Below are 25,007 nucleotides of genomic sequence, written 5' to 3'. Positions count from 1 at the left end.
TCGCCCCCGCCGACGGGAGGCGTTTGGCAGCGTGGCTGACACCTTATCCCGTCCCGGGAGCGAACCTGAGCCCGAGGGAGGCTCTCGAGCGACGCGGGCGCCCGAGGGAGGGGCGGCCGGGGCAGAGACGCCGCCCCCAGCTGGGGAGGGCGCGGGGCCCGCGGCGGGGACCATCCCGGAGTCCCCTTCCCCGCGCGGGGCGGCCCCGCCGCCGCGGCCGCTCACATAACGGGCCTGGACGCGTGGGAACGGCCAGCCAGGCCCGCGCCTCCCGCCGCGCGTCCGGGAGGGGAGTGGGGCGCCCGGCGGCTGGGGGGTCAGCGGCGGTCGCGCGGAGACTAGGGGTGCACCGAGAGGCGCACCGCAGCCCGCGCCGCGGGGTCAGGCTCCCTCGGGCCCGGTGGGTGTCTAATAGGCCAAAACCGAGCAAAACCCCGAATTTTACAGGTACCAGTTTTGTTTTGTTTTTGAGCGGAAAAAAATGCATCCGAGTCTGGTTTGTTAAGTTTCACCCTGGACTATTTACAAGTATACGATCGAAAGGTGCCATTCCTGCCTTATTTGGTTTATAAGCTCGTTTGATATAAGCTGTCAAGTGGGGGTAATTTTGCAGTCTTAGCAGGATGATTTTTAAAGATAGTTTTCTTTAAATCATGTGGAAAATACCAGTGTGGAATTTTTTTAACATAAGATTACTATAAAAAGTAATTATTTCAAAGTACAAATGTAGAGTTTAAGGTAAATATGAAATTGCACGAACTTCTATATTTGTGATGAGTATCTAGTCCTCTCACTTCTTAATTTTATCTGGAATGGAAGAACAGAAAATATAATTCCTCAGAATTGAGATTTCTTAGGAAATTTTAGTTTGCTTTTGTTTTTGCCACCAATAGAATAAACTGTCAAAATAAGATATGGCTAACAACTACGACTTTAAATTAGTTGAAAACTGACTCTACTAAGCATAGATTATATTCAACACCCTCTGGTCTATCGCTTCATATTTCCATTTGCAGCGCTGGTGGCAAAAGAGGTTTTTAAAAAATAGTTTTGTCTATGAAATAATCTTCAGGTTTCATGTAATTTATAAAATTGTCAATTCAGATTGATGGGGGATTTTTAAAATATTTAGTATTTATCGATGTTACTTTAAGTAATAATACCAATTTCATGTTTGCTTCTAATTAATATTGTTTTTCAAGAAGACCTACTTTTTAATGGGTTTATATTTTAGGAGTTACTTTAATAGCACTTCTTGGGGAACACAACAGGTTCTGTCTTCACATTTTATCAGCAGTCTTCTAAAATATACTGTGCTGAACGATAAAGGGTAGATTGTAACTGCCAGAGATTATCTGTTGTTTTTTCTTTTTGCCCTCCCTCAGTGATGTGTTGACTTACCTAATACTTGTGGTCAAGCAGCCCTTGAAGACCCAAATCCATAGTACTATGGCCCCTTGCCAGAAATTTTGAAAACCAAGTTTATATTTGGACCATTTAAAGATTTATTCTTTTAATTTTGGTCCCAACTGACATATTAGTCTAATTTCTGGTGACTTTTATTAGGGCCCTATGTAAATGTCTGGATTTTTTTAATATTAAAATAGGCATCGCTCTGCCATTGCGAATTTTGTCACAGTGCCTAAACTGCCTGTCTGCCAAGGTTGCAAGCATACAACCATGTAGGTTCTGAATCAACACACAGTTTTTTGGCTTTTAAAGGTGCTTAGTCTAATATCGTAACTGAAATGTTAACCCATTTGGTCAGAAATCTTTACCCTTTTGCTAAACTTAAGTAACAAGAATATCCAAAAAATATCTCAACAGTAGCTTTCATAGATTTTTCTAATACAATTTTTCTTTTATAATTAAAAATAAATTTTCAACCATTAGAGCAGCTTTAGGAAATAATGCTTTTTGATTCTGTCATAATCTGGTCACAGTCCCTTTGATTTTTATCTCACCTGTGTTACTATAGTTAGGGATTTGGTTGATAAGTTTGGTTTTGATATTTAGCTTCCTTCTCTGTAAAATGATGAAGTTGGACAGAGTCTCCATGTCCCTTCCAAATGTAGGATCCTGTAATATTGTTTTTGTTTATATAATCCTGCAGAGCTACCCACTACGTTGGTTCAAACTTCTGATTGTCAACTCTGACTTGCTATACTTGTTTAACTGCTTTACTTGTAGTCAGATCTGATGGGTGCGGATCCAGCTTTGGGGAGACTGGATCTGTCTCAGGAAAGTCTTGATACCTGGCATATCACACAGATGCACACACCTGGACAGAGTTCCATGATATTAAGCTTCTGTTAACTTTTTTCCCCTTATCTAATAGCAGGAAGTGCTGGTTATGTCATAGGGTAAATAGTTAAGCCAAGCCCTAAGATGGTTTGATATTCAGTTTTGGATTTGGGTCTGGGCTAGGGATACCACTGGAGAGCACCCAAACCTTTGTGTGGTTGGGTGCTAATTACTTGGGGCATTCCTGACGAAATGCCCTATATTCAGTTATGACCTTTTTCTCATGCCTCAGAGGAGACTGAATTGGACCTACCCATCGGGTTTATTCAGAATTAAATCGGCTTTGGGTAGGAGGGTAATCAGATAGTTATTTAATTTACCAGTTGTTAGCATCTCTGGCTGCTGTACAGTTATCTCAAGGCTTTACCTTGAGTATTCCTATATTTTCTCCTTCCTGGGGATGATGGGTTTTCCCTTTAAAAATGCTCAGCATAATCCTGTATCTCTGTTCACATATTTGTCTGTATAGCATACCAAAGTCATATTTATGGCTTTTAAGGAAATACAAATGAAAAGAAAGTATAGGAAAGGTAGATCAGTAATAAATCAACCAGTTGACCTTATGAAGGATTTTGGTTATTGCCGCATTGAAGCTTCTGTTCCAAGTAACACAAATGAACTTGAACTAGTTTTAGGAAAAAGAAAGAAAGACAGGGATTTGATGGAAGCCAAATGCATGCAGACCTTATTAGGGACCAGGGACTGGAAAACCTGGAATTTCCTCTGTCTCTAGTCTTTGCATTTCTTTGCTTCATTGTTCTCTCTTTGCTGACCTTTTTTTTCCCCCTTTTTTCCTGTGTTCACAGTTGTATGTGTCTGCTCAGCAGCTTCTGGGTATTTAGGTGTCCCTCAGTTCCAAGCACAGGGAGAGACCAAATCAGTGAGCCTTGACCCTGAATTCCTGAGAGAAAGAACCTGATAGACATAGCTTCGGTCACATGGTTGATCTAGATTTTCTCTATGGTCTCTTCTAATTCTAAACTTCTGTGTACTATGCAAAGTGTGTAGTACAAAGTGCAAACATTTACATGGTTTGACTTTGCATTTTTCAATTTTATATTATGGGGTTATTAGTTCTTAAAATGTGTGTATAATTTTCTCTTGGTTGCAATGTGCGCATAGAAGAGTGTGTCACCTTCAGTGGATCCTAAGATGTAGAGCTGTTCATTCATACTGCTGCAGGAATGCTGAAGAGCCAGGCTCTGGGGAGTAAATTAAGTGTAGCACCACATTCAGGATTCAACGCATCTCAGGATCCAACTGAGTTGTGAAAATCCTGTTTAATAACAACTGATCCATCCTGCAGATAATCATCTGCATATTTTCAGGAATTAATTGAAGTAAAACATAGTTGTTTTTTGTTTTTGTTTTTGTGGTATGCGGGCTTCTTACTGTTGTGGCCTCTCCCGTTGCGGAGCACAGGCTCCGGACGTGCAGGCTCAGGGGCCACGGCTCATGGGCCTAGCCGCTCTGCGGCATGTGGGATCTTCCCGGACTTGGGCATGAACCCGTGTCCCCTGCATCGGCAGGCGGACTCTCAACCACTGAGCCACCAGGGAAGCCCAAAACATAGTTTTAGTTCATTAAAACTATGTAAGTGATCTTTAGAGACTTTCAAAATAGTAATAGTTTAGGCACCCAGAGTTCATCAGGTTTTTTTTTTTTTCCTATTTCTCACACTTCTAGCATTTTCCACCTCTACCTTTCCTTTATCTGCTGCCTGGAATACCTTTCTCTCATAACCTGTTGAAGTCCTTATGGCCTCTGTTGCATGGTATTTTGTGAAGCTTTCTGCATCTCTTAGAATTTCTCATTTCCTTATGCTTCTAAGACATTTTTACCTCTGTTGGAGCACGGTTTTACCATCTTGCATTATAAAGTCCATATGTGTTCATATTCTTCACTGGACTGTAAGTTCTATGAGACCAATGAATCATCTCAAAGAACTCTGGCAGACTGTTAGCATCCATTGTCCCAGGTATAATGCTTTCAACCTTTCAAATGTTCTGAAGCATTTATGGCGTCCTGCTTGTCACTACCTTTTTCTTTTGACATTGGAGCTCAGTCACACGGCTCTTCTTTGTCAGGGCTCTTGTCTGTTTTCTAGATTTTACAGGCTTTTCCATGAATATGCTAATTTCCTGTGTGAGAATCAACTATATAGAATGATAGGATGTTTTCCTATAAATTGAGATGGCGTGGGGAAGGAGAATATAGCAAACTCATGTGGAAGGAAATCAACTTTTGTTGAGTACCCAATATTTACCAGATCAGATTGGGCAGGTGTAGAAAATAATTGGAGCATATATGAGGGGAAATAGTGGGAAAATAAAGTATAAAGATGGAAAATTAGGTTTGGCCTAGAACATGGAAGGCTTTTAATGCTGGGCTAGGAAATTTGGACTGGGTTAGTAAGCTATGAGATTGAAGTTTTTTTGGTGCTGGAAATGTCATAATCAGAGTTGAATTATGGGATATATTATCTAATAATTCAGAGGATGAATTGAATTGGGAAAGAAACAATTGGACTAATAAAGAAAAGTTATAAGGGTTTTTGTTAGAGAATGAAGACCTAAACTAGGGTAGTGACAATAGGATTGGAGAAGTATTGCTGAAGCAAATTAGACAGAGAGAAACAGTTAATTGGATGTGGGGAAAGAGAGGGGTGAATAAAAGGTGATGGTAAGATGTTAAGCCTGGGTGATTAGGAGAAGTGAACTCAGAGCAGGTTTATAGGTGGGGGTACAAAGTAAGTTGTGTTTTAGATCTATTGCATTGGAGGCACTGTAAGAATTTGCATGTGGAGATGTGTGGTGGAATTAGAAATGTGAGGCTGCAACTTGGAGAGATTGGAGCTGGAGATAAAACGTGTGTGAGTAAGGGAGGTTAAAAATAAAGGGGAGAAGAAGAATTTGTCGACTGGAGTAAGAGGAAGGGCACAGGAAAAGTATCATAAAGAAGATATAGTTTGGGCTTCCCTGGTGGTGCAGTGGTTGAGAATCTGCCTGCTAATGCAGGGGACACGGGTTCGAGCCCTGGTCTGGGAGGATCCCACATGCCATGGAGCAACTAGGCCCGTGAGCCACAACTAATGAGCCTGCACATCTGGAGCCTGTGCTCCTCAACAAGAGAGGCCGCGATAGTGAGAGGCCCGCGCACCGCGATGAAGAGTGGCCCCCGCTAGCCATAACTAGAGAAAGCCCACACACAGAAACGAAGACCCAACACAGCAAAAAACTAAATTAATAAATTAATAAACTCCTACCCCCAACATCTAAAAAAAAAAGAAGATATAGTTTGGTCTGGCTTTGAAAGATGCCCAGTCAGTACATGGCGTTCTGTCCATGGTCTTTCCTTGTTTAGGGGACACCGCATTTACTCCCTCCACAGTAAGTGTCTGGGAAACACTGAACAAAGGGTGCTGCAGCCAGAATGACCTTCCTAACCTGCAGAATTGTTGCTACTACTTCTTTGTTTAACCCCCTCCAGTGGTTTCTTAAGATAAGGGACTAACTCCTTAAAAGTCTTCATCATCACCAAGCTCCTCTGTGCTCTGGGCCTCCTACAAGTTGTTCAGTTGGCCTTGAACACACGTTCTGCTCAGTCTCCTCCCCGTTCCTCCCTTTACCTTCCCCAAGAATGTGAAGCAGATACGATTCCCACCAGGAGGAGGACTCTTTGGCTATTTTTTGTCCTTTATGGGCAATTTTTATTGCCATCTTATCCATACAATAATTATTGACCATTTCCTAATCTATAATAAAAGACTTTATAATAAATCACATCCCTCCCCCTTTCTTACAGAATGCTTTGCTTCTCTTATCTCTTCAAGTGTCACCTGCAAGGTTCTTGCACTTGAATTGGCCACCCTGGCCACAGTACCCTGATTCTGATGCTTGGCTGTGGTAGCCTGGAGCAGCACTGTGACCTGGCATTTGTATAATCGGGTTGCCCAGCTGTGTGCTGATTTGGAGACAGCGAGACAATTTCTTGTACCTGACTTTCTGAAGGAAAGTGGAGGGAATTTATTGGGTTGGCCAAAAGGTTCATTCGTTTTTTTTTTTTTGTAAGATGGCTCTAGTAGCACTTAGTTGTCTTCAACTTCATTCGAAACAATTTTGTTAGATTGTATGTGACAGCTGTCATTATCAACGTGCATTTTAAAAAAGACTTATCAAAATTGGTGAATTTTTTGTGTAGCCATTTTAATATTGAAAATGGAAAAAAAGCAACGTTTTTGGCATATTATGGTTTATTATTTCAAGAAAGGTAAAAACGCAACTGAAACGCAAAAAAAAGATTTGTGCAGTGTATGGAGAAGGTGCTGTGACTGATGGAACGCATCAAAAGTGGTTTGCAAAGTTTTGTGCTGGAGATTTCTCTCTGGACGATACTCCACGGTCAGGTAGACCAGCTGAAGTCGATAGTGATCAAATCGAAACAATAAGTGAGAACAATCAATGTTATACCATGCAAGAGATAGCTGACATACTCAAAATTTCCAAATCAAGCACTGAAGATCATTTGCACCAGCTTGGTTATGTTAATCACTTTGATGTTTGGGTTCCACATAAGTTAAGTGAAGAAAACCTTCTTGACCGTATTTTCACATGATTCTCCACTTAAACATAATGAAAATGTTCCTTTTTTAAAACAAATTGTGACGGGTGATGAAAAGTGAATACTGTACAATAATGTGGAATGGAAGAGATCATGGGGCAGGCGAAATGAACCATCACCAACCACACCAAAGGCCAGTCTTCATCCAAAGAAGATGATATTGTGTATATGGTGGGATTGGAAGGGAGTCCTCTATTATGAGCTCCTTCCAGAAAACCAAACGATTAATTCCAACAAGTACTGCTCCCAGTTAGACCAACTGAAAGCAGCACTCAACGAAAAGCGGGCAGAATTAGTCAACAGAAAATGCATAATCTTCCATCAGGATAACACAAGACTGCATGTTTCTTTGATGACTAGGTAAAAACTGTTACAGCTTGGCTGGGAAGTTCTGACTCATCCGCCTATTCACCAGACATTGCACCTTTGGATTTCCATTTATTTCGGTCTTTACAAAATTCTCTTAATGGAAAAAATTTCAATTCCTTGGAATACTGTAAAAGGCACCTGGAACAGTTCTTTGCTCAAAAAGATAAAAAGTTTTAGGAAGATGGAATTACGAAGTTGCCTGAAAAATGGCAGAAAGTAGTGGAACAAAAGGATGAATACATTGTTCAATAAAGTTCTTGGTGAAAATGAAAAATGAGGCTTTTATTTTTACTTAAAAACCGAAGGCACTTTTTGGTCAACCCAATACTTCATTGAGAGGACTTATTTGCACCGACTGTAAATAAAGGTTTGTAAATTTTGGAAATGACTGCAGGTGAAATAGAGAAACAATTCTGGTAGAGGAAATGTGTTCTCAGGGCCTAGCTTCCTGACCAACAGTCTGTCCTGCTTCTAAGTTTCTAAAAATAGTACATTGTTCCTAATGCTCGTCTAAAGTGATATGTTTATGTTCAATATACAGGATTGAGAGTAATTTCTAACTCATTTCAAAAAAGGGGACCCTCCCATGTGCTAGTAGTTGTGCTTTTAGTAGCTGTTGACTGAGAAAATACTAGCAAAAATCCACTGTAAAAATTTGAGGTTTTTTTTTTAATATAAAAGCATTATCATATGTTTGGAAAGTGCACATATGTGGAAATTATGACTCACAGAGTTTATAGACAACACTTGATTTCTTGCTTTGTGGATCCTCTCAGGGAGGTTCTGGTCTCAACATTCAGTGACTCCTTGTCGTCTCCCTTTAGAGCGTGGGGGAGACTTTTGTTTGAAAATTTGAGCTGTAGCTGAACTTTTGCAATGACAGGAAAACTTCTCAACATCTTCTTTCAACAGCAATTGCCTGTTTTATGCCAGGCAATGTACTTTATGCTAAGGCCTGGCTATTATGTAGTCTCAGGGATTAGTACGTGAACACTTTTCAAAAATTGTATTTTCAGGTATATAAGCATCTTTTTTAGGGCTATCGCGCTATTATAAAGATGAAAATTAGTAGATGATTTGCATGCAAGTACATATCTTCTGCAGTCTCTGTTATGGCCATAGAATAACTATCTTCTATTACTATAAATTACACAGTGAATTTTTATGGTTTGTTGGGTCAGTTATTTTATTTAAAGGCAAAAACGAAAATCCAAACAAAACAAAACCAGCCAGTCCTTCAGCACATATGTTAAGGCAACATTGAAAATAAGTACATGCTGCATGTTAGAGTCCTTAAAAAATATCAGGACAGCCCTTGTATAAATCCTAGAGCCCTGAATTTTACATTATTCTTTCATTTCTCTTGCTTCTATTGTGTTTAGTTGTCAGAGAGAGAATCTGGGCTTGGTTGCTGTTGGGAGAGATCTATAGTGACTATTGTAGGTGGATACTTCTTTTATCTTAGATTACTAGTGTGAAGTAAGGAAAGGTAGGGCCATGTCTCCCAGTACACAGTACAAGAGAATAGATAGGACAATGGGTGAGGGGCCACAAGTGGTCTTGGAGCTCTGGGCTGACAGTTGTTAAGCGTGAAAAAGAAACAGTGCATGCATTGTTGTCCTTGTTCCTGATTTCTTATGTGTGAATATGCCTTCTAGTCAGATCACCCTAAGGGGCTGGGAAGAGGATGGGTTGAAGGCAGAAGGTGTTTACCTATGTGCAGAATCAGTTGAAAAATTGCAGACTCATTAGCATATTTGCATTCTTGTGTATATGTTCATGTCACAGGGGAGTCAGCATAGTCACTGGATAGCGACTTGGAAGACGGGGTTTCCTAGTCCTGCTCTTGCCTGAGGCATTTTAACTCTCTGTGCCTCAGTTCTCACATCTGCAAATCGAACAAATTCAGGTGGGCAATACCTGATGTTGCTTTTGCATTCTATAATTCTGTAGAATGATTCTATAATTCTATAGAATGATTCTATAATCTCTGGGTTGTCTAAAAGTTTTCAAGTACCTTTCATAATTTTTAATGGAAGTGACATGATTAATAAATTATGCAAAATTGTGTTCTCTTGTTATGTTTGGTTCAAGCTGTCTATTTTGTGGAACTAAATACAAAGATTATTCTGAGACTAAGATCCTATATTTGAACCTTATAGCCTAGTGTAATTTGATCCATAAGCAAAGTTACATAACCCTTTTAAAGATTTAGTATTGATTTAGAGGATAGGTTACAGTGTATTAGAAGCATCATATTAGCTATCCCATCTAAAGTAATGGCATTAAGCAGGAGAAATTATGTTGGTTGTTCTAAATGTACAGCTAAGAATAGCTTGGTGATATATCTCAGATGGGAAAAGTCCTCTTTTATCAGGGTACACTGCCAGTGGAATTTGCCTTTGACCATCCTAGAAATATATTTAACTCTTAAAACTAGTTAATTTGGTCTTATCATTAAAGAAGAAAATCTCTTCCCTTGAGCTTTAAAGAAAAAAAACCTTTACTAATTTGAGAGGTTAAAAAAATTTTCTCTTGCCTTTAAAATGTATTAGTAAGTTTTTCCCTTTTTATTATAAAATATTTCACCCACACAAAAAGAATACATAATGCCTATACAAGGTATAAAGAATAATTTCCAAAAGTCTGGGTACCCCCACTCAGCTTCAGGAATGGAATGTTGAAGCTGTGACCTTCACCAGTCCTATCTTCCCTTTACTTAGAAGTACTCACAGTCATGCATTTTGTGATTATCACTTAACACAAATGATAACTGATAAGCTCTTGCTTTCTTTATAGGTTTACCATCGATGTAGCCCTACATAATTTATTGTTTAGTTTTGCATGTTTTGGAACGCTACATAAATGGTATTATCTGCTGTGTAACTTCCATAACTTGCTTTTTTCCCCCATGACATTATATTTGTATTATCCATATTGGTGTATATAACTCAATTTTTTTAGAGATTAGCATTTCTTTTATTATCTATATGTTTTTCTACTTTTTATTTATTTCTGCTCCTTGCACATTTATCTATTAGGGTTCTTGTATTTTACAGTGGATCAAATCTTTGTATTTTCTCCCATTGGTTTTATGCTTCATTATCCATATATCAAATAATAATAATAATGATAATAAATAGCAAATACAAACAAATGTTACTATTTGCCAGGCACTAGTTTAAGTATTTACTGTTTACATATATTAACTCATTTAATGCTCGTGGCAGCTTTATCAAGGATGTACAATATTATTATGATAGTTCATATATTAAGATTAGTGCCTGAGACACTGAGGCATTCCATCATTTGACTCCAGGCAGTCTGGCTCCAGAGTCCGTGCTCTTGATCATTACACTATTCTGACTCACTCCTTATATAGTCATTTCTTTTGATTACGTTTTTTCCCATTTAACTTTTTAAGGTGTTAAAATGTTTCTGTGACATTTGAAAAAGAATGACCGTAGTGTGATGTTCAGATTGGTTCTCCTGTACAATACCAGTTGCTTAAAGTCATGCCAGTTTAATTTGTGTCATGGTTAGACCATGGCTTTTTTTATACAGGTGTGGTTTTTTCCCCCCATTTTCTGGGATATATTATTGCTTTTTTTTTTCTTTTTTCTAATTAGAAGAAAAAAAGTATGCCTTCTTCATTATCCTTCTAAAATCTTTCAGTTTTTTACTTTTGGTGTGTGGTTTGGAATTGATTCCATTGATTTCCCTCTGCTAATTTGGGTCAGTTTCTTCATATTTAGACAATGATATCCTCTTTTAAAAAATACATGAGTGGGGGGCTTCCCTGGTGGTGCAGTGGTTGAGAGTCCACCTGCCGATGCAGGGGACACAGGTTCGTGCCCCGTTCTGGGAAGATCCCACATGCCACGGAGCAGCTGGGCCCGTGAGCCATGGCCGCTGAGCCTGCACGTCCGGAGCCTGTGCTCCGCAACGGGAGAGGCCACAACTGTGAGAGGCCTGCGTACCGCAAAAAAAAAAAAAAAAAACATAAAAAAATACGTGAGTGACCTTATATGAATCACTCAATCTTCCTGAGCCTTGGATTTCCCAACTAAGCTGTTTTGTTAAATATGATTATTTTAGTAATCAGACATATGTGACTGCTAATCAGAACTTGCTGTGTGTGTGATATAACCAAGTGGGAAATAACCAAGAGAGATCATGTAGGAAAATAATTAAAGTGAAGTTCTTGATAGTGATTAGAAATTGCTGATTTTCCCCAACCCCTTAAATTACAGAGCAAAAAACTTTGGCATAGAGAGAGAAAATCCCTTTGTGTCCTTACTTTCTTGGTATAGCTGTAATTTTTTCCTCAATTGATTAATTTCCTAATTAATTAATTTTTCTCTTACATTCATTTACATCACAATTTTTTAAGGTTTTCCTAAACTCTTGGATAATCTCCTAATATCCCTCATTTAAGTATGCTCAAATTTCTCTCATCTTAAAAAACAAACAAAAAGCCTACTCAGCCTGTCATCCTCTGTGACAAAGCTGTTTTACAATTTGTTCACATCCTTGCTGTCACTATTTTTCTGTCATCCATCCAAAAATATGTATTGAGTTAGATATATGATCTTAGGCAAATTAATTAAGTCATCTGTGCCTCAGTTTCTTCACTTGCAGAATGGGGATAGTAGTGTTCCTACCACATGGACTGTTGTAATCGTTAGATGAGACAGCATATGTGAGTCACTTAGCACAGAGTCTTCCACAGAGTTAATTCACAGTAAACGTTAGCTAGCAACTTCACCATCACCATCCTAGTCTCATCATTATCATTGTCGTTCTGGAACAACACTCTCCTTGACCTCTGCCTTCTTTGGCCACTGCTCCTTCTTCATCTTCTTTACTAGTTCTTTCTCTTCTAGCTCACCTCCAAATGTGGAGGTTCCTCAGGGCTCTGACATTTTCTTTTCTCATTTTACACATTTTCTTAGGCAATCTTATTTCTCCATGGCTTCAGTTCCATTTGATAAATTAACTCCCCCCAAATTTACCGACAACCTAGTTCTGTACCTAAGCTACAGTCCTGTATATCCACTTTCTTCTATAGCATCTCCATTTGGTTGCTTGTGTGTACCTTCAACATGTTCAAAACTTATTATTATTATTATTATTATTTTTTTGCCCAAGCTTAAGTCTCCCACCTTGTTCCCTAGCTTAGTAAATGGTATTGCTAAGTGCCCAGTTCCTTGAGCCAGAACTGGAGTCCTCTTAATTTTTCTTCCCTATCTCATGCCCCGTATGAATCGTTTGCCTAGATTTCTACAGTAGCTTCCCAGTTAGTCTCACTACCTCTGTTCTGATGCCACCCCCATCCATTTTCCACCTTTTAGTCATGGCAGTCTTTTAAATTCAAAGATCTGATCATGTTACTCTCCTTCGATTACTTCTCTTTCTTTTTAGGATGAAGTTCCAAATTCTTATAATAGTTTCAAGATTTGCTTCTGCCTACCTCGTCAGCCTCGTCATCTCCCCCATCTGTTCCTCACTTACACCTTCCAGCCACCCGGCTCTTCTTTCATAACCTTCTGTGGGTTACACACACTCTTATCTCAGGGCTACTGCTCATCTTTTTCTTTGTCTGGTACACTTCTTTCCTCATTCTTAATCTGAGCAACACAGTCTTATCCTTTATTCTTAGTTTAAATATTACTACCTGCAGGAAGGCTTTCTTATGCCTCCCAAACTAGACTACTTCCCTCTGTTATATAGGATCTTTATTCCCTTTCTGCTTCTCCGTGATCCTTATTGTACTAGCTAATAATATAATTCTTACAAATATGTAAGCTTCATGGCGGCAGGGACCATGGCATCTTATTTCTCACTTTGTTCCCGGCATCTGTTTGTTAAGTAGAGTAAGAGATGAATGCAGCGTGGGCTTGCCCAGTTTCGGGAGTGAGAGGCTTCGAGCTGAGTTTGGTGTGTTTTTCTTAATCTTTCAAGGTAATAAAATGGGAGAAGAGAAAAGTTTAGGTTTACCATAGTTTAACTTTCAGACTTCAGGGGCCTCAGGTAGAGAGGAGGGAAGCAGCATCAGAACTGGAGGTGGCTCTAGCAAGAAGTACTGCCTTAGGGTTGAAGTTTCTTTTCTCTAATTAGGGTGACATCAGAAATTCCAGGCAGTGCCCCAAGTATTTCCCAGTTTTGACTGTCTTTTTCAAAAGTCAGCCTTGACAGTGCTTCCCAAATCCTTGGTACGCTAGGCTTGAGCATCGCCACAGTACCCCTGCTTAGTGTGGCTTTCAGTTTCAGAAGTGCTTGCTGCAGTGACCTATGGGATCTAGACATACCCTGTGCCGGTTATCAAGCTCTCCATACCTTTGACCTACCTGTTCTCTGGACTAGGCTCCTCCTATTTAGAATCCTGGATTCTCTTTCACTAACTTGCAGGAACAATGTTTGCACATGGATGAGTTGGGAGTTGGCCTTTTCTTCAATACATCCTCTGTACTTTATCTTGAACAAGTTTATCCTATTTTAGTTCCCAAGGCTGATATATATAGATTTCCTCTATTTTTATATTCTATTTACCATTTCAGTGGGAACTGGTAGGAATCTGATTTAGGGAGAACATGCGTGAGTTCTCTCTTAAAAGATATTTATTCGTGTTGCCACTTTTGTCTTTGTGTGTGTGTGTGCACTTGCACGTGCACATGTATGTGTGCATGTATGCAGTCTCTCTTTTTCTTTCTCCTTCTTTTCTTTTTGATCCCACTATGCCATTTATTTGTTTTGTAACTATATGAGAGTCATTTTTCAGTAGGTGCATTTAAATCATTTATATTTTGTGTTATCAGGGACATATATATTTTTAAATTTATTTTAAAATTTTTGGCCATTGGGTCTTTGTTGCTGCACACGGGCTTTCTCTAGTTGTGGCAAGTGGGGGTTGCTCTTCATTGCGGTGCAAGGGCTTCTCATTGCGGTGGCTTCTCCTGTTGCAGAGCATGGGCTCTAGGCGCATGGGCTTCAGTAGTTGTGGCACGTGGGCTCAGTAGTTGTGGCGCACGGGCTTAGTTGCTCCACGTCATGTGGGATCGTCCCAGAACAGGGATTGAACCCATGTCCCCAGCATTGGCAGGCGGATTCTTAACCATTGCGCCACCAGGGAAGTCCCGATCATGGACATATTTGATGACACTCTTTGTCCTGCTGTTTTATCCCTTTTTTATGATCTTTTCCCCTTGGTTTTCAATCTTTGGCATATGGTTTCCATGTTTTATTTACTTTTATCTTTCATAGGGATTGAAACAGTGACATCATATTTTAGGTTCCACGGCCTTGAACAAGTGTTTAAAAATATCATTAAGCCTGAACTAATCTAGTCATCAAATTAAAAAAAGTAAGATTCAACAGTGTTTCGCCCTTCTCTGCAGGAAGAATTTTGGATTCTTTTATTTTATTTTTTTCCCACTCTGCTTTTGTTAACTAAAGTGGGACCTGTAGATCTACATGATTGTTGCTGAATTGTTATTTTTATATTATATGTTCACTCTTTTAAGGATTGTTTTTATCTTTTTCATTTTCATTTAATTATGTAATAACATCTACTGCATTCAGCGATTATGACCATACCTTTGATACCTTAACTTCATCATTCTTAAGGATATTTTGATTCATGTGCCATTTGGCTGGAGTCTATCCAAGAGTTGATGTCTTTCTTGAGCTCTCCCGTTACCTGAGGGAAATACAGAATGTTGTATAATGTGTTACCTTTCCCTTGCAAAAAAACATTTAATTGAATTCAAAAAAGCATAATTAGGAGGCTAGAAAATGCTTATAGAATAATCTGAATGCACATAGTACTGTAATTATAGAATATAAAATGTTGCTAGCATTCCCTATGAAAGAAGTACCTGGGAACAATGGAAGTTACCGACACTCAGATGACAAATCAAAGGCATTGGTGGTTCAATGGTAGAATTCTTGCCTCCCAGATGACAAATCAATATCAGTTACAAGGTTACTACTGGGAATTCGGTACCTCTTATGTTCTAGATAATTCTCAGGGTCATGATGCAAAATGAGTTATAAGTCCTAGAATAGTTTTATCTTTGAGTAAGAGTGAATGATATTGGCAGGTTTTTTTTTTTTTTTTTTTTTGCGGTACGCGGGCCTCTCACTGTTGTGGCCTCTCCCGTTGTGGAGCACAGGCTCCGGACATGCAGGCTCAGCGGCCATGGCTCACGGGCCCAGCTGCTCTGGGGCATGTGGGATCTTCCCGGACCGGGGCACGAACCCGTGTACCCTGCATCAGCAGGCGGACTCTCAACCACTGTGCCACCAGGGAAGCCCGATATTGGCAGTTTTAATTGAATTACAACGGTATTTTTATAACTGCTATTGGTATGTTCAAATTAGAGTTGACCAAAGTTTACTTTGTCAGGTTCCTGTTTTATTAGTACGTTTGCCTCATGCATGCATAAAGTTGTATCACTCTATATAATTGACTGAAACAGTTGATTGCAAAACTTGAAATTGTTCCTTTTTGCTAAAGATAATGATTTTTTGACAATCACTAAAACATAATTACTGAAATAGAAAATTTAATCTTAAATTAATCTTACCTGAGTTGTCTGTTATACAATCACCTCATTCCTACCCTGCCCAAAATGGAACTAATTAAACCCTCCAACCCAGACACACACACATGCACACTCATGCAAACATGCACACATGCATACACACACTCTCTCTCATTCTCTATCTGTATCTCTACATGGTATCTCAGACCTCCTCTGCTTTTGCTTCTCAGTAAGGGAAGTAAAATTCGCTGTACAGCCTGCTAGTTATCTCACTTAATCCTTCCAAAACTTAGTGAAATAAGTGTTATGGTCTACATTATGCAGGTTAGGAATCAGAGACAAGAAACTAATTTGCTCAGGATTTATCAGTTGGTTAAGTGATAGAGTCAGAAGTTAAACCCAGTTCTGACTCTTTCCTGTATACTGCACTTCCTGGGTATAGGATAGGACTCTAGTCCTGGGCAAACTAGGACATTATGAACAGAGATGGGGGAAAACAGAGGAAGTGACGTTTGAGTTCAGTTCTATGAAAGCATTTATTGAGGCTTTATTTTACAGAAGTAAATACCTCTGGCTGCTCTCAAGGAGTTTTTAGGAGAGGCATATCTATCTATCTATCTGTCTGTCTGTCTATCTATCTATCTATCTATCTATCTATCTATCTATCTATATCTAAAATTCTAACGTGCAGTAATAGATAAATAATAGAGGTACTGAAGTAGGAAGTAGTATAGAGGTAGAATTGATTCATTTTCTATGGAAGGGTTGGGGAGAAGGGTGAGAAGAACAGCTGTGAAAAAAAGTTTCCCAGAGGAGATGATATCTAAACTGGGTCTTGAAGGTTAAAAATGAAGATTTCATTCTTTATGTGGTATGAAAAATATGGGTGATATGGTAAGGGTGGAAAAGGTGTGTGGGAAACAATAAATAGTTGCCTGTTATCAGAAGAGAATCTTCATTCATTCATTCAACAAACACATATTGAATACTTATTAGAGGTTAGGCACTGGTGAGGTACTAGAGATAAAGTAAAGGACAAGAGAGTTAATGGATTGTACCATTGTGTACCAGGGAGTGTTGGGGACTGAAGTTAAGATAGGAAAAGAAATGAATCTGATAGGTTCTTTCCGCATAGGTGTTAATGAGCCATGGAATTACATGAAGCAATGTTCTGACATGGTCAGAGCGAGTATACATCATTTCTGTAGCAGTATGGAGACTGGCTGTGAGGAGAGTCAGGGTAGAGGCAGGAAGACCAGTAAGAGGCCATTACTATATTCTAGATGAGAGATGAAAAGAAAAGGATGTATTTGAGCAATATCTTGGAAATAAGATTGACAGCGCTTGGTGTTAATTAAGTATGCAAGATTAAAATAGAAAATAATTGAGGATGACTCCCAGATTCGGGGTTTAGTGGTTGTGTAGACTGGAAGTACTTTCTAACAGGGTCAGGAATACAGAAAGAATAATAAATTGGTGAAGAAAGAAAACAAATTGGTGAAGAAAGAAAACAAATTGAGTTTTGGATGTGATAAATAGTTTGAGGTGCACATGAAATACCTAAATTCTTTTTAAAACATGATTTAATCATCTAAAATTAATGAAGAAAACCATTGAGGACAAAGTAGAAACAACATTATGCAAAGTACTTTATTTCTTTCACTTTATGATCTCATTCAGGGCTTCTCCTTTCTCCCAAGTTCAACATGGTGTTAAAAGATAGTTGATAGAGGCCATTAAGATTTACTTTTCAGTGGAATAGAAGGACTACATTTTCATAAAACTTCTCCTTTATCTGCTTTATCAGATACAAGCTACGAGGCATACCATCATGAGAAAATTCTTACTTTCTGCAATAGAAAGTAAACTTGGAGGGGAAGGATGCTAAAATTCTGATACAAAAGCAGAATATTTATTTGCAGTTTCCGGTGCTAAAGCTTTCTATTCCTGGAATGGTGGCAGAGTTCTAACTTAAAATATTTGAAGCACGATTTACAGATACCTATTTTTAGGGCTTATATTCAACTCATTAAAAACAGTTTTTTAGTGATAGATATAGATAACTGTAGTTTATAGTCGCAGGCATAGGACAGGATTTGTTCCACCTGCATTAGCAAGTTTTTCTTTAGTTGAAATGGTCCACTGAGGCACTGCATCTTTTTTAGCATGTCTAAGCTTTTTTTTTTTTTTTTTTGCACATGGTTCTTGATACAAGGGAACTTAAGGTGAAAAGCAACAGCCTCCAACTCTTTCTCTTCTTATCTCCACTTCACTCCTGTGAAAATCATTCTTCTGGTAGTATTTCTTGATTCATCAGTTTCAGATAATATCCAGTTATGAAAAATAAGGATTTATCTGCTCTTCTCCATTTTGTCTACCATTGTTTATTGTTTTGTTGATTTTTTATATTCCCTTATTGTTCACTTTTGTAACATTAAATAATATACTTGCTCATGAACTTTTGATAGGCTACATGACAAGCTGTTGTGACAACAAATTCCAAGTAGAGTGACTGACATAAGTAGAAGTTTATTTTTCTCCCCCATGATAGCTTAAGGTAGGTAATAGCCTAAGGTTGAGTTAGTGAGTAAGTAGCTTTGCTTCATGACCTGTTAAGTCTGCCTTTCTCAAGTAGCTTCCATCCCAGTGTCCAAGTGCGCTGTTGCAGTTTTTGCCATTTCCCAAGGGGAAGAGGAAGTCTAAAGCAAGTAACTTTATCTTTAAAGGAGGTGACGTGAAAGATCACACATCATTCCACTGGCTAGAACATAGTATCATATTCACAATTAGCTGCAAAGGAGGCAGAGAAATGTAGCTCTATGTTCAGCTAAAATTTCAGAGCGTTCTATTACTAATATGGAGAAGGAAGAATGGATTCTAAGGGTCCAGTTAGCATTTTGCAGTCTAGTTAATACCTCCTAATTCTCTACTTTATAAGATGGGGGTCCTGATACTCTCACCCTTTATTCTGCCTTTCTTTCCAGTCATTCTTTACATTTTGTTAGCTATGTACATTTTCTTTTTGTTTTATTTATTTTTTTATTGGCTGCATTGGGTCTTCATTGCTGCACGGGCTTTCTCTAGTTGCAGTGAGTGAGGACTACTCTTCGTTGCGGTGCATGGGCTTCTCATTGCGGTGGCTTCTCTTGTTGCGGAGCATAGGCTCTAGAGCGCGGGTTCAGTAGTTGTGACGCACGGGCTTAGTTGCTCCGTGGCATGTGGGTTCTTCCTGGACCAGGGCCCAAACCCGTGTCCCCTGCATTGGCAGGTGGATTCTTAACCACTGAGCCACCAGGGGAGTACTTTTTTTTAAAATGTGAAGTTACTAATGTTTACTTTCTGTTCTGCAACCACAGCCAAATCTTTGTCTATAGGTTGTCTCTAAAATCTTATTGTTTTATATATTGTTTACTTACAGGTCAAAAAATGAACCATTACAGTTCCTTTTCCTTAGGGCCAGGGTCATGATCCCTGAGCCACTGGGAAGGACAAACATTTTTTTTTTTTTTTTTAGCATCATGGCAACGAATATTTTTTTTCTTACGTTTATAGATTGATTAAAATCAGGGCACTCTATTTCTAAGGTCTGCATCTGGGCACTGACTTATTAGATCAGTAAGAAGTTACAGCTGATCTGGTTAGTGCCCAGGGAGCTTTCAGTCACTTCAGGAAATGAAATCTTCATAATCAATCATTTTATTGTCACCAGGATCTACTCAATCAGTTTTGCAGCTGAGTGAAACATTTAGTTCTTGAAGAGTTGGGACTAACTTGTTAGCTACAGATGATCCAAAATGAAGTAACTCTCTCCTAACCTTTATGTCTGGATATGAGAGGAGAGCCGTATCTTGTGACCATGGTAAGAATCTCTTTGGGATACTTAGGAATAGAAGGGATGACTAATGAGAGAAAGACCCTGGGCTCTTCAAAGTGGTCTCATTGTTTTTAACATTGGACTTCTCAACCTTCCAGACCCTGTTGTTTTCCTAAACAAGGACAGCAATCTGGGGCATAAGAGTCCCTGCCATTGAGGAATTTTTTTTTTTTTTTTTCGGTACGTGGGCCTCTCACTGTTGTGGCCTCTCCCGTTGCGGAGCACAGGCTCCGGACGCGCAGGCTCAGCGGCCATGGCTCACGGGCCCAGCCGCTCCACGGCATGTGGGATCTTCCCGGACCGGGGCACGAACCCGTGTCCCCTGCATCGGCAGGAGGACTCTCAACCACTGCGCCACCAGGGAAGCCCATTGAGGAATTTTTTAATGTACTACAGGAGATTAAAATAGACTTCAGTTCAAATTCTGGCTCCAGTACTGGCCGTATGACCTCACGCAAGTTATTCTCTGAACCTTAGTTTCTGCTGGAACACATAATCCCCAAATTCCAGTGGCTTAAACCACTGAAGTTTTATTTCTTGCTTGTATTGCATGTTCATTGTCTGTCAGATGGGAACTCTGCTCCATGTCTCCTATTCCAGGATCATGGTTAATGGAGCAGTCATCATCTAATTATAGAACATTGCTGATCACTGTTGGAGAGAGAAAGAGAGTTCTGGAGAGTCTCACGCCAACAATTAAGTGATCTGTCTTAGAAGTGGCACACAGTATCACTGTTCACAACTTATTGCCCAGAACTAGTGACACAGTCTCAAGAACCACAGGGGGCCAGAAAGTGCATTTCTACCATGTGCCTGGAAAATGGAGAGCCAGAAATGTGGGGCAAATAGCACTAATGACTACCACGTATAGCAGTTCCTACTTCAGGGTTGACATGAGGACTAAATGATATTAGATACACATATACACGATCACCTTGTGCAGGTACTCAAAAATGATTATTAGTAATAATATCATAATAATAAGATGCACACATGCAAGATATTTGAATAACAATATAAGGTGGGACTAAAGACTCTTATAAGCCGTATAAGACTATACCATGCAAGTGCAAGTTGATGTTATTATTATCCAATAGATTTTAGAAGATAGAGCATTAGAGCTAGATCTGTATAGTTATCTATCAAGAAATGATGGTTGAAGTTGTTAGAATAGGTGAGATCTGTAAGAAAGAGATTAAATAGTGAGAAATACAGAGGGTACTAAAGAGATATCTCTGGAGTTTAGTCACAGTTTGGAAATCAGAAGGAAATATCCCAAGAGATAGAGAAGCAATTTCCAGAAAGGGAGGAAGAAAACAATACTGTGTAGAATAGAAAAGTCAAGTGAAGAATGTTTTCAGTAAGAAAAATCAACCATATAAAATGTCACTAAAAGGCATTGAGCTTCAGTTCTGTGAGTTCCATGGGGAACAAATTATCAACAGGGAATGTTACTTAAGGAAGGAATCATAGTATTAATTTAGAGGTATGTGTGTGCCAGGTGCTCCTCTAGCAGCAATCTTGCAAGGAAACTATTACAAACTCCAGACATACAGATGAGACTTTCAAAGCCCAGAGTAAACCTTGTCAAATGAAACCTAACTAGTCAGTGAGAAGGTTTAAATTTGAACTCAAGTACTAGAAAAGCAAAACTGTATTGTGTAAACACAACAAAATGAAACAGTTAAAAAGACTGAAAAATTCTGAAGGCATTTTTTAATAGTAATCAAAAGTGATTTGTTTGTGTGGGTTTTGCTTTCCTGTTGGCACCTTTTAAATATTAAGAAAAACTTTTTAGATGAAACACATGTAATGTAGACACTGAAACTACATTGTCTGTGTAATCAATGGACTGTGAAATCAATATATATTTTAAAAGAAAAAGATTTGTGTTCTATATTGGTGATAGAAGTTTTAAAACATTAATGTGAGAATGGATAAATCCCTGAATTTGACTAGATGCTATACAAAACAGGAATCCTGAAAAAAGATAGCATTTAGTAGAGTTATAATTAACATCAGAAGATGGACTTAATGTCCATAATTCTATTATATTTAAATAAATTTATTTATTTGTTTATTTTTGGCTGCGTTGGGTCTTTGTTGCTGCATGCAGACTTTCTCTAGTTGCGGTGAGCAGGGTCTACTCTTCATTGTGGTGCGCAGGCTCTCACTGCGGTGGCTTCTCTTATTGCTGTGTGCGGCCTCTAGGCGTGCCGGCTTCAGTAATTGTGGCTCGCAGGCTTCGGTAGCTGTGGCTCGCAGGCTCTAGAGTGCAGGCTCAGTAGTTGTGGCGCACGGGCTTAGCTGCTTTGCGTCATGTGGGATCTTCCTGGACTGGGGTTTGAACCCGTGTCCCCTGTATTGGCAGGCAGATTCTCAACCACTGAACCACCAGGGAAGCCCCATAATTCTATTTTAATTATACCATTGGTGTACCTTCTTAATGGACACAGTGTAACCCTTGCATTGTCAATATTAGGTACAATTCTTTATGTCCTTTTCTTACTTTTTATGTGAACTGAATAATAAAGAAAACACAGATGCCACAACATGTAATTAAAAAGGAGTTTTAGCCTAATGTTTTCTCCAAATGGCTGTATGACCTTCGATAGGTCTCTTTATCTCAGTTTTGCTATTGACAAAACAAGTGGTTTGGATCAGTTCATCATTTCTCCCACTTTTTTTCCATTGAGATACACATGATGGATGATATTTCATGAGCAACATCCTCACGTAGTCATACACAGATGATGATCATAGACTGAGGAACAGATGGTCCAAGCTGTGCATTCCTGGTGCTACTTCTACCTCCACCATTTTCTCTTTAATTTTTGGCTGCGTTGGGTCTTCGTTGCTGTACGTGGGCTTTCTCCCACTCAAGAAGACATTTCAGAAGGAAATGTGACATTATTAAAGAGATAACTCTAATTTCATCCTAGTTGTTTCATTAAAAACTTTATCCTCAAACTTCAGCATCTAAAGACAATTTTAAACAAATTACTTGTGAAACACCTTTCAACTAATTATTTTACCTTTGTTGGGTGGTCACTTCATGTTCAAAAATCTATGTATTAGGTGTTAATCAAGATTTTTTTCTGGTTCTAAACTTATTTAATGATACAACTTCTATTATTCTCAATCATTTCCAAAAGTTCCTTGATTATTCTACTAGCAGTATATGAATTAATAGTACCATGTACATGATATGGGTTCAATAAATGTGAGAATTTATCAACAAATTAATTTTCCTTTTCTGGAGATAGCACTAATTCACAATTTGTTTTCTTATCCCCTAGCAGGACATATACTTTTGTGAATTTCAAGGGGTGGTGCTGAGAAAATTGGGTTGTAGCACTCTGTTACTTTCAGAAATCTGCCATAACTGTTCTCCTCACTTTGATAAAATAGCTCAAAATTTTGCATTTGCATTTGTCCACAGACTACATGGAGTAGGAAATGTACTAATTAGCTCTAGAAGTAGTAAGAGGTCTAAATACTACTGGTATTATTTTCTAACCGTTTGTTTTTTGCTAGACAACATGGGGTAAGTTATAAATGTATTCCTCTGTCCGCCGTTCACTTACTTAACAAGTGCTTATGAAACATTTACTGTGCTTTTTATGGACCAACCGGAGGGCCAGACCAGCAATTCTCAAAGCGTGGACTAAGGACCCCTGGCATCTGAGAGCTTTGCAAGGGATTCACAAAGGCAAAACTATTTTCAGACTAATGCTACGACCTTATTTTCCTTTTTCACTGTGTTGACATTTGCGTTGATGTTGCAAAAGCCAAAGCAGGTGAAACTGCTGTTGTCTTAGTGTGAAGCTAGGCAGGGGCAGCAAACCTTTTTAGCAGTCATTCCATTCTTCACTAACATCCAAACAGGAGAAAAGGCCATTTTTACTTAAGAATGTCCTTGATGAAGTAGTAAGATTCATATTAATTTTATTAACTCTAGATCTTAAGTGCATATCTTTTTATTATTCTGTGTGAAGAAACAAGAAATACACTTTTTTTTTTTTTTTTTTTTTTTTGTCGTACGCGGGCCTCTCACTGTTGTGGCCTCTCCCATTGCGGAGCACAGGCTCTGGACGCGCAGGCTCAGAGGCCATGGCTCACGGGCCCAGCCGCTCCGCGGCATGTGGGACCTTCCCGGACCGGGGCATGAACCCGCGTCCCCTGCCTCGGCACGCGGACTCTCAACCACTGCACCACCAGGGAAGCCCAAGAAATACACTTTTATAAAGAGCTTCCGCATCGCAAAGTACAGCAGCCGTCTCCAGGAAAAGCACTGGTGTGCTTGTTTGAAACACCATTTCACTTGACAGAATGACCAACAGACAAACGATGGTTATTTAAACTTGGGTATTTGGCAAGTATTTTCTCAAAAATGAATGAAGTGATTCTGTCACTTTATGGAAAACAACTGACTGTATTGTTGGCAATGATAAAATTCGAGCTTTCAAGTTAAAAAATAAAATTTTGGAAAGCTTGTATCTGCCACTGTGAACTTGACAGCTTCTCAACATTTAAAGATTTATCTGATGAAATCAGTGGTGATATTAATGAATATTTTTGATATTGATAATGTAAGGTGTCTGCATGTGAAAGATCTGCATAACCCATTGAACCAATGTTTTCCAAATGAACAGTGCCTGATGTTACAAAATCATACAAAGTTAAAAGATCCAGTCAAAATGTAAGGTAGACCAATGAAATTTAATGTAATAGTATGAAAAGTTCATTGATAATATGTAGTTTCAGATTATCATTGTTGAATTTTGGTGTAATATCAAAGAAGAATGTCTACAGTTATCTGAAAAAGCTATTAAAATATTCCTCCCTTTTCCAACTACTTATCTGAGTGAGGTGAGATTTCATTCATAAATATACTTCAACCAAAACAACATATCACAACAGAGTGAATGCAGAAGCAAAGATGAGAATCCAGCTGTTTTCTGTTAAGCCAGATATTAAAGAGACTTGATTTGCAAAAAAAATGTAAAACTCTTCCCATTAAATATATATTTTGTTTGTTTTGGATAATATAGCTATTTTTCACTGAAAATGTCATTTTTGTAATATGTATTGTTATTATTTTTATTTTTGTTATTCTTAATGGAATAAGCAAATGTTTTAAAAATTACTCAGCTTTGGGTTTCTCTGGTGGTGCAGTGGTTGGGAGTCCGCCTGCCGATACAGGAGACATGGGTTCGTGCCCCGGTCCGGGAAGATCCCACATGCCGCGGAACAGCTGGGCCCGTGAGCCATGGCCGCTGGGCCTGCACGTC

At 38.9% G+C, this 25,007-nt stretch overlaps 1 protein-coding gene across 1 annotated transcript in view; it reads left to right on the top strand.

The window, feature by feature from the left end:
- MSRB3 (methionine sulfoxide reductase B3) overlaps window positions 1-25,007 on the top strand; it is a 157,410-nt gene that overhangs the window by 815 nt on the left and 131,588 nt on the right.

The sequence above is a fragment of the Mesoplodon bidens genome, assembly GCF_964165515.1.
Source record: "Mesoplodon bidens genome assembly, chromosome: 11".
In the NCBI taxonomy this organism is placed as follows: Eukaryota; Metazoa; Chordata; class Mammalia; order Artiodactyla; family Ziphiidae; genus Mesoplodon; species Mesoplodon bidens.
The sequence above is the reverse complement of the archived record's forward strand: the minus strand, read 5'-3'. Positions and strand labels throughout refer to the sequence as shown.